Source organism: Micropterus salmoides, unplaced genomic scaffold (genome assembly GCF_014851395.1).
Source record: "Micropterus salmoides isolate LMB-PRFRI ecotype aquatic unplaced genomic scaffold, ASM1485139v1 Ms_hic_scaffold_17, whole genome shotgun sequence".
NCBI lineage: Eukaryota > Metazoa > Chordata > Actinopteri > Centrarchiformes > Centrarchidae > Micropterus > Micropterus salmoides.
Window position 1 is genome coordinate 6,101,079 of NW_024040817.1, and position 8,139 is coordinate 6,109,217.

An 8,139-nucleotide genomic window follows, 5' to 3' on the forward strand; every position below is an offset into this window, starting at 1 on the left:
GTTCATGTTTCAGTCACTCACAAGTTCATTTCAATGATTTTATCAAAGCGATGTGGCTGCTTACTTTATTACTTTTTGACTACTTTTAAATAAATACTAATAAATGTTTTCACCTGTTAACTTGAGAGGCAGACGGTGAAACAGGAGAACCAATCAGAAGCGTCAGTATCATCTAACAAAATGAACATTATTCAACACTTTACAGATAATATTCTATATATATTGGTGACCCTAAAATTGTCCTTAGGTGTGAGTGGTTGTTTGTCTATGTGTGGCCCCTGCCATGGACTGGCAACCTGTCCAGGGTGGACCCCGCCTTTCGCCCGATGTCAGCTGGGATTGGCTCCAGCCCCCTGTACGCAGGATAAGCGGTTGACAATGGATGGATGGACAAAATGCTGAGGCTGTTTTCTGCACATGCTCTGTGTGCAATATACCTGTGCAGGTAGCGAAGGTCTTCTCAGTAGTGAGTGTGTTATATATTGTATTATCATATATAATCTAAATGTAGTTATTAACTGTAATCAATCAAACAACACACGACAGAATAAAATGAATGCTAGAGATCATCATTTGGTGTTTTCACAAGACTCTCGCTCAAAAGTGATTCAATTACCTTTATTTTGAAAGCTGACGTCACTTCCTGTCCTCTACTTGTTTCGGTGTTGTGTTGGAAACGCAAATGTTGGTTGGACAGTCAGGGGAAACGTCATCAGTGTCCCCGCAGCGCCACCTCGTGGCAGCGGCTGCGCATTAAGATCTGTATTTGTCTACTGTCGAAATTTCATAAATAAATCTATTTAAAAATATATGAATAAGTCTACATAAATACATCTATATAAAAATATGTGAATACATCTATAGAAAAATATGTGAATATATAAAATATATAAATACATCTATAGAAAAATAATTAAATAAAAAGTATGGAGGCAGCCAGTTGAGGTGGTTTGGGCATCTGGTAAGGATGCCTCCTGGATGCCTCCCTAGGGAGGTGTTCCTGGCACGTTCAGCTGGGAGGAGGCCTCTGGGAAGTTGGAGAGATTATATCTCCACACTGGCCTGGGAACCCCTCGGGTCCCTTTGGGGTCCCCTGCTGGAGCTGCTGCCCCCAGATGGATGGATGGATATAAAAATATATAAATAAAAGTTTATAAATAATACCAGTTGTTATAACTTTATCCAGTCTGGCGTAATGCTGTTTTTGTTATTATCAGATTAAATGAAATTTTACAAATCAAAACAATAAATCATAAATGATCAAACAAATCGATAATGCAGGGAGGACTTTTAATTAAAGTTTGAAAAACACAGTTTCATCTTGACAGTGAAGTTTCAGAGACTGTGGACGAAGAAATGTGAACACCTGGAGCCCCGCGGACAACGACACACCTGGCCAGAGCGAGTCTTCTGACTCCGCCCCCTCCAGCAGAACTTCTCCAGGTTACACTGAGAGAGAGAGAGAAAGAGAGGAGAGGTAGAGACAGAGCTACACTTTCTCAACGTAACATTCAGAATATCAGACAGGAAACTGATGCCGTGGATCCAGCTGTTGACTCCTTTGACCAAACAATCCTTTTACCTGGCAGGACAGGTGTTTCTGCTTTAACATGTGAGTGTGGAGATGTGAGCTTTTACCAGGATGGTGACTCTGCGTCTCTTCAGGCGTCGGCAGAGTCCAGGAAGTCGTCTGAGCCCGTTCTTCTTCGGAGGCGTGGCGATGTTTGACGTCACCTCCACCTGATAGACAGAGAGAACACTGAGCAATAACCGCCGCTCCTCCTCATCTTCATCCTCTTCCTCACCATCCTCCTCATCCTCACCATCCTCATCCTGACCATCTTCATCCTCATCCTCATCCTCACCATCCTCATCCTCCTCAGCCTCACCATCCTCCTCCTCCTCATCCTCCTCATCCTCACCATCCTCATCCTCCTCCTCACATCCTCACCATCCTTACCATCCTCCTCCTCACCATCCTCACCATCCTTACCATCCTCCTCCTCACCATCCTCACCATCCTTACCATCCTCATCCTCCTCATCCTCACCATCCTCACATCCTCATCCTCCTCATCCTAACCATCCTCATCCTCACCATCCTCCTCAGCCTCCTCATCTTCCTCATCCTCACCATCCTCATCCTCCTCCTCACCATCCTCCTCCTCCTCATCCTCCTCATCCTCCCCATTCTCACCATCCTCCTCATCCTAACCATCCTCATCCTCACCATCCTCATCCTCCTCCTCACCATCCTCCTCCTCACCATCCTCCTCAGCCTCCTCATCTTCCTCACCCTCACCATTCTCCTCATCCTCACCATCCTCCTCACCCTTACCATTCTCCTCATCCTCATCCTCATCCTCCTCATCCTCACCATCCTCCTCACCCTCATCCTCCTCCTCATCATCCTCCTCCTCCTCACCATCCTCACCCTCACATCCTCCACATCCTCATTCTCACCCTCACCATCCTCCTCCTCACCATCCTCACCATCCTCCTCCTCACCCTTACCATTCTCCTCATCCTCATCCTCATCCTCCTCATCCTCACCATCCTCCTCACCCTCATCCTCCTCCTCATCATCCTCCTCCTCCTCCTCACCATCCTCACCCTCACATCCTCCACATCCTCCACATCCTCATTCTCACCCTCACCATCCTCCTCCTCACCATCCTCACCATCCTCCTCCTCACCTTTACCATTCTCCTCATCTTCACCATCCTCCTCATCCTCACCATCCTCACCATCCTCCTCATCCTCACCATCCTCCTCATTCTTACCATTCTCCTCATCCTCACCATCCTCACCCTCCTCATCCTCACCATCCTCCTCCTCCTCACCATCCTCACCCTCCTCATCCTCACCATCCTCCTCATCCTCACATCCTCCTCCTCACCATCCTCCTCCTCCTCCTCACCCTCACCATCCTCATTCTACATGCAAATGTAAATGCTCTGTATTTGTATAACGCCTTTCTAGTCTTTTCGACCACTCACGACCTCTTTTACACTACATCTGCATTCACCAGTCATACACTGAGCCTAAGTGCTGAAACGGAAACTAACATTCATACTCATTCATACACTGGCGGAACAGCATGTTCTCCCCGTGTCTCAGTGGGTTCTCTCTGGCTCTCTTCCTCCATCCAAAGACATGCAGGTTAACTGGTGACTCTAAATTGCCCTTGGGCATGAATGTGAGTGGTTGTTTGTATATGCGTGGCTCTGTGATGGACTGGCGACCTGTTCAAGGTTACCCCCCCGCCTTTACCCGATGTCAGCTGGGATTGGCTCCAGGCCCCAGCGACCCTGCACACAGAATGAGTGGTTGACGATGAGCGAGTGAGGTTACAGAAGTTAACTGATGTTAGTAACATACCTAGTTATTTTAACCCAAACTGTGATCTTTCTCTAAACATCACCAAACCGCGACATCCCAAGGACAGTTCGACATGCAGCCTGGGGGATTGACGATTGAATTAACGGCCAACCCGCTCTACCTCCTGAGCCACAGCCACCCCAAACATGTTGTTCTATATGTTGCTTCCCCTTGCTATCCCCTATGTTGTTCCACATGTTGTCCCACATGTTGTCCCACATGTTGTCCCCCATGTTGTTCCCCATGTTGTCCCACATGTTGTTCTACATGTTGTCCCCCATGTTGTTCTATATGTTGTTCTACATGTTGTCCCACATGTTGTCCCCCATGTGTTTCCCCATGTTATTACATGTTGTCCCCCATGTTGTCCCATATGTTGTCCCCCATGTTGTTCCCCATGTTGTTCTACATGTTATCCCCCATGTTGTCCCCCATGTTGTTCCCCATGTTGTTCTACATGTTGTCCCCCATGTTGTTCCCCATGTTGTTCTACATGTTATCCCCCATGTTGTCCCCCATGTTGTTCCCCATGTTGTTCTACATGTTGTCCCCCATGTTGTTCCCCATGTTGTTCTACATGTTATCCCCCATGTTGTCCCACATGTTGTTCTACATGTTGTCCCCCATGTTGTTCCCCATGTTGTTCTACATGTTATCCCCCATGTTGTCCCACATGTTGTTCTACATGTTGTCCCCCATGTGTTTCCCCATGTTATTACATGTTGTCCCCCATGTTGTTCCCCATGTTTTTCTACATGTTGTCTCCCATGTTGTCCCACATGTTGTTCTACATGTTGTTCTACATGTTGTCCCCCATGTGTTTCCCCATGTTATTACATGTTGTCCCCCATGTTGTCCCACATGTTGTTCTACATGTTGTTCTACATGTTGTCCCCCATGTGTTTCCCCATGTTATTACATGTTGTCCCCCATGTTGTTCCCCATGTTGTTCTACATGTTATCCCCATGTTGTCCCACATGTTGTTCTACATGTTGTCCCCCATGTGTTTCCCCATGTTATTACATGTTGTCCCCCATGTTGTTCCCCATGTTTTTCTACATGTTGTCTCCCATGTTATCCCCCATGTTGTCCCCCATGTTGTTCTATATATTGTCCCCCATGTTGTCCCCCATGACGTTCCCCGTGGTGTCTGTCAGGTCACAGCATGTTGATCATGGACTACATTTACTCCCAGCACTGTCCTACCTGCAGCGGAGGCGTGAAGTCGGGCAGACTGCAGTCGACTCTCTGCAGGCAGACGCAGCAGATCAGCAGCAGAAACGCAGCACACACATTCAGCTTCATCTGTCAATCAATGAATCGATCACCTGCTCATCCACAGGCTCGCTCTGCCGCTCTCTCTCTCCTCTATTCTTCTTCTTCTGAGTGAATAAAAACAGCAGCTGAAGCAGGAAACAGACAGCAAATCAGAGATAATCCTCTTAGTCTGCAGCTTTAGGAGTCACATGACCAGATGCTGACGTCACACTCAGGTTACCAAAGTTCACTTTAAGCAGCACATACAGCACACAGCAGACATATAAATAAATAATTATACAGTATGTGTGTATATTTCTGCGTACATGCTGATGTTCATGTCAGCAGACCCTGCAAAGCTTACCCACGTCTTTATTTCCAGTAGCTTGGCTTACTGCAGAAGTCAGTTCACAGGGCTTTCAAAAAACACTCTTCATCAACTCCAAGTTATTCAAAACACCGCTGAAAACTAGGAAATACGACCACGTTACACTAGTCCTAAAATCCTTACAAATATATCTCTGCTGAGATTCTTGTACCATACGAACCTCGGAGAACCCCGAGGACATATCTGGGACCAGAGGGTGGGTAGCCAAAAACTGGACTCAAGTAGAAGTACAGAAGAAGAACAGTGGCCATCAAAATGACTGAGCAAGAGTACAAAAGTATTTACTGAAACTAAAAGTATTTTATTTGCTGTGGAATCATTTGGTCTTCCTCAGGTAGCTTCAGTGGTAGGATTACAGACACCAGCTGACCACCTGCTTTTGAGCAGATCATGAATGCATAAAATACTAAACAAATAAAAGCAGCGCGATGAATATATCCACACGCACCAGTCATGATTTTTCTATTCAAGTAAGAGGAAAAGTGATGATGCATTGAAAATACTCTGACAAGTACAATTTACAAAAGTAACTTGAGTGAAGGTAACGGATGAACTTTTTTTTACCTGTATTTATTCAGGGGAGCTTCACTTTCTTTTGCAGGAACATTCACACCTGGAAGCTGCCCAGTACAACCGCAGCCTGGTCTGCTCCACTGGAGCTGTTGGGGTTATGGGTTATGGGCCTTGCTCAAGGGCACCTCAGTCGTGGTAAATGAGGAAGGACAAGCACTGCTTGGTTTACTTTCCACACCCAGATTTTATTCTGCCGGTCCGGGGATTGACCGGCGACCTCCCGCTCAGAAGCTTGCTTCTCTAACCTTCGAGCCACCACTGCCCCAAACTCCCATCACACACAGTTGCAGGAAAACATTTCTGAACCCTTTGGAATCACCTGGATTTCTGCATAAATTGGTCATAAAATGTGATTTGATCTTCATCTAATTAAAACGTATGTGAACCCTTGAATTTAATAACTGGTTGACCCTCCTTGGCAGCAACAACCTCAACCAAACGTTTCCTGTAGCTGCAGATGAGACCTGAACATTGGTCAGGTGGAAGTTCCTCGTTACAAATCTGTTTCAGTTCAGCAACATCCTTGGAAAGTCTGGTGTGAATCACGCTCTTGAGGTCATGCATCTCAGTCGGATTGAGGTCAGGACTCCAGAAGGTGTATTTTCTTCTGCTGAAGCCGTTCTGTTGTTGATTTACTTCTGTGCTTTGGGCCATTGTCCTGTTCCACCACCCATCTCCTGAGGAGCTTCAGTTGGTGGATAGATGGCTTTACATTCTCCTACTAAATATCTTGATAAACGTTGGATTTTCCGTCAATGAAGACTTCTCTTGGATGAGAGATGAAACAACTTCTAGTATCTTCAACCAAGTCCAGTTGCCCTTGACCTCAACCTTCGTTGGATAACTATAACCTGGATGACTGAGAACCTTCACAGATGATAGCAGCCCTTCCAGGCCCTGAGGCAGCGAAGCAGCCCCAAACCATGATGCCCCCTCCACCATACCTCACAGTTGGGATGAGGTTTTGGTGTTTTTCCCTACACATATAAGATTGTGTGTTCCTTCTAAACAACTCAACTTTGGTTTCATCTGTCCACAGAATATTTAGCCAGTAGTGCTGTGGAACATCCAGGCGCTCTTTGGCAAACTTCAGACGTGCAGCAGTGTTTTTTTTGGAGTTTTCCTCTGTGGTGTCCTCCCATAAACTCCATTCTTGGTCAGTGTTTTATGTATCGTAAAGTCGTCAACAGAGATGTTAGCATGTTCCAGAGATTTCTGCAAGTCTTCTACTGACACCCTACGTTCCTTCTTAACCTCACTGAGCATTCTGCTCTGTGCTGGTGCAGTCGTCTCTGCAGAACGGCCACTCCTATGGAGAGCAGCAACACGCTGAACTTTCTCCATTTTATAGACAGTTTGTCTAACTGTGGACTGATGGACATCAAAACTTTTAGAGATACTTCCGTAACCTTTCCCAGCTTCATGCAAGTTAACAATTCTTAATCTGAGGTCTTCTGAGAGCTCCTTTGGTCGAGGCATGGTTCACATCAGGCAATGCTTCATGAGAACAGCAAAATTAAAAGTGATGTGTTTTTTATAGGGCAGGGCAGCTCTAACCAACACCTCCAATCTTGTCTCATTGATTGGACACCAGGTTGGCTGATTCCTGACTCCACTTAGCTTTTAGAGAAGTCACTAGCCGAGGGGTTCACATACTGTTTCCACCCTGCCCTGTGATTGTTTACACGCTGTGTTCAATAAAAACATGTAACACCTAATTACATTAGGTGATTCCAAAGAGTTCACATACTTTTTCCTGCGACTGTGTGTACACTTGGTCAAGACCCCTTTACATCGCTTGTTAACGCCCTAGGAACCCTTTTTTCCCGTTTTTCTACATTTAGGGCGGTCAAATTATCAACAATAAATATGCAGCGTCTGGTTACGCTGTCAGACTTAAGTATGTTGTGGGATGTCGCGGTTTGGTGATGTTTAGAGAAAGATCACAGTTTGGGTTAAAATAACTAGGTATGTTACTAACATCAGTTAACTTCTGTAACCTCACTCGCTCATCGTCAACCACTTATTCTGTGTGCAGGGTCGCTGGGGCCTGGAGCCAATCCCAGCTGACATCGGGTAAAGGCGGGGGGGTAACCTTGAACAGGTCGCCAGTCCATCACAGAGCCACGCATATACAAACAACCACTCACATTCATGCCCAAGGGCAATTTAGAGTCACCAGTTAACCTGCATGTCTTTGGACGGAGGAAGAGAGCCGGAGAGAACCCACTGAGACACGGGGAGAACATGCAAACGCCACACAGAAAGGTTCAAACCCAAGACCTTCTTACTGTGAAGCCACAGTGCTAACCACTGCACCACCGTGCCGCCCTCTTATGTAACCTATGGAACCTGACTTTTTGTTTCACACGGGAAACAAACGCTGCTGAAATAAGACGAGCCCCAACTCTGACCATCTGTAAGGGAAAGCTCAAAACTACTTGGCACAGTCCAACTCCTCCGAGTGACGGCTGAAACCTGCCTTAGCTTTGAAATCGGCTCGTTTTTGTTGTTTTAAATTGTTCTTAATTTAATTAAAT